This window comes from Cnephaeus nilssonii, assembly GCF_951640355.1.
Source record: "Cnephaeus nilssonii genome assembly, chromosome: 2".
Classification (NCBI taxonomy): Eukaryota; Metazoa; Chordata; class Mammalia; order Chiroptera; family Vespertilionidae; genus Cnephaeus; species Cnephaeus nilssonii.
The window spans coordinates 84,462,087-84,464,998 of record NC_137073.1 but is presented as its reverse complement, the minus strand read 5'-3'; the positions used below and the strand labels follow the sequence as shown (position 1 = coordinate 84,464,998).

General features: G+C 43.8%; 1 pseudogene across 1 annotated transcript; it reads left to right on the top strand.

Moving 5' to 3' along the window:
• Positions 1-795: 795 nt before the first annotated feature.
• On the top strand, positions 796-1,288 carry LOC307114976 (ferritin light chain-like; annotated as a pseudogene). Its single transcript has one exon. The product of its transcript is annotated as a ferritin light chain-like (transcript).
• The last annotated feature ends 1,624 nt before the right edge of the window (positions 1,289-2,912 follow it).

Genomic DNA, 2,912 nt, shown 5'->3' with positions numbered 1-2,912 from the left:
GTCTGCTCTGCTAATGGATGGCCCTTCCATATTAGTAAGTGCCAATATAGCTGCAAAAATTATTATATTAATTAGTTCTAGGGAAATTAAGTATAAACAACCACAGAAAGGTAAAAACCAGCAACTGAAATTGATAATTAGACAATGAGAAAAATTAGTTATATGCGTTTCACTGGCACCACTAGATGATTTTTTTAATTGGCTGCCAGTCTGCTGTTTGTAGTCAGGGGATAAGTCTGCAAAATATCCTTATGTGCATGGTCAGCATTTTGGCTGGAATGTGATCTATAGCAGCAAGCTGATGGACACAGCCGGGTTAGGGTTCAGAGGAAATGGCTGGGGCTTGATCAGTGACAATTTCAGTTGGAAGGTGAGTCTGAGAGATGTTAAGTGATGCACAAAGATACACAGCTCATTAATGACAAAGCTAGGATGAGAAATTCCCCAATGCCATGAAATGCAGGCTATGTGTATCTGGGCTTCTCCACCAGCACGTGCATGAAGATACTGGGACATGCCGCTCCTCCACCAAGTGCCCAACATGGAAATCAGATCACCCTCCAAGGTTCGTGATTCAAACGATCAAAAATTAATAATCACGAGTGCCTTCGGCGGTCCCGGATCTGCCTCTTGCTTCAACAGTGTTTGGGTGGAACAGACTCAGGGACGCCCCTTCTCCCAGCCTCCGGCCACTCACCTGTGTCTTATCCACTCACCATCTACAGAACCACTTCCGGGACCAGCCAACACACGGGTGTGTTTTTTTCTACCTTAACTCCTTGCTGCCGAACAACCATGAGCTCCCAGATTCGTCAGAATTATTCCACCCAGGTTGTGGTTGCGGTCAACCACCTGGCCGACCTGCATCTGCGGGCCGCCCATACCTACCTCTCTCTGGGCTTCTATTTCTACCTGGACAATGTGGCTCTCGAGCACGTGGGCCACTTCTTCAAAGAGTTGGAAGAAGCATCTCTAAAGGTGCAAAACAAGCGTGGTGGCCGCATTCTCTTCCCGGACGTGCTAAAGCCGTCCCAAGATGAGTGGGCAAAACTCAGGACGCCATGGAAGCCGCCCTGGCCTTGGAGAGGAACCTGAACCAGGCCCTTTTGGAGCTGCAGGCCCTGAGTTCTACCCGCACAGACCCTCAGCTCTGTGACTTCCTGCAGAACCACTTCCGGGGTGAGGAGGTGACACTCATCAAGAAGATGGGCAACACCTGACTTGCCTCTGCAGGCTGGCTGGGCTGGGCGAGTATCTCTTCAAAAGGCTCACCCTCAAGCTCCGCTAGGAGCCTTTGAAGCCCAGAGGCCTTTGAGGGGCCCCTCTGCATTCCCCTGGTGTCTGGCTTTTACCTGAGCCTCTCCCCGAAACTACTACCCATTCTTTTAACCAGAGGAGCCCTCTGGACCAAATGAAACTATAAAGCTTTTTATAGCAAAAAAATTAATCATCACAATAGCCATATGTTTTGTCACCTTAAAAGAGAGTTGCTTTATAATACAATTGAAAACACTTACATCTCATTTTAAAAAAGACTCAATAATATCCAAAATATATAAGGAATTCATACAACTTAACAAAAGGAAGACAAAAAATCCAATTAAAAAATGGGCAAAGGACCTAAATAGACACTTCTCCAAAGTGGACATACAGATGGCCAAGAGACATATGAAAAAATGCTCAAAGTCACTGATCATCAGAGAGATGCAAATTAAAACGACAATGAGGGATCATCTCACACCTGTCAGAATGGCTACCATCAACAAATCAACAAATGACAAGTGCTGGTGAGGATATGGAAAAAAGTCACCCTAGTACACTGCTGGTAGGAATGCACACTGGTGCCCTCGGCCATTACGGAAAACAGTATGGATTTTCCTCAAAAAATTAAATATGAAACTGCCATTTGATCCAGTGATCCCACTTCTAGGAATATATCTTAAGAAACCCAAAACACCAATCAGAAAGAATGTATGCACCCTTATGTTCATAGCAGCACAATTTACAATAGCTAAGATCTGGAAACAGCCCAAGTGCCCATCAGCAGATGAGTGGATAAAAAAGCTGTGGTACATTTATACCATGGAATACTGTGCAGCAGTTAAAAGAAGAATCTCTTACCCTTAGAGACAGCATGGAGGGACCTGGAGAGTATCATGCTAAGTGAAATAATTCAGTCAAAGAAAGACAAGTATCACATGATCTCACTCATATGTGGCATCTAAGTAACAAAATAAACTGATGACCGAGTGGATCCAGAGACATGGAAGCATGGAACAGAGTGCAGAATCTTGGAGGGGAGGTGGGGAGGGGATGGACCAAAGATCTTTTATGCGTATATGCATAACCCATGGACACAGACAATAGGGTGGTGAAGGCCTGTGGGAGGGGTCGGGGCAGGCTGGAGGGGGTCAATAAAGGGGAAAAAAAAAAAGGGACATATGTAATACTTTCAATAATAAAGAATTACTTTTTTTAAAAGACTCAAATTAAAACTTTTTAACTAAAAGGAGTTTATGGCAAGTAGTTATGTCCTAGGCTAGAATCTTCCCTGACAAAAGTCAATTACTACCTTAAATAAACCTGTCTATTGTCTTTTGTATTGGCTATAACAAACCTTTGGAATGTCAGTGTAAAGCCCATTTTTTTCCAAACCCCTCAGGGCACAACCAATGCACCAGGGAAGAGACCATAAATCCTCCCATTGTTATTGTTATCATGTTCATTGTTGACTGTTAACTATCCTATACCCACCTAGGTAAAAGATGTGTCTTCTCATTTTACTTTTCATCCAATCCCAGAGGTTTCCCCACTTTGCTTTCTCCAGCCTCTCTAATCTATCACCAGTGGATTTCTTGTGACCCACTTGTGTCTTCTCTTTTGATTGTAATGTATAAAGTAAGGTGGAAAAC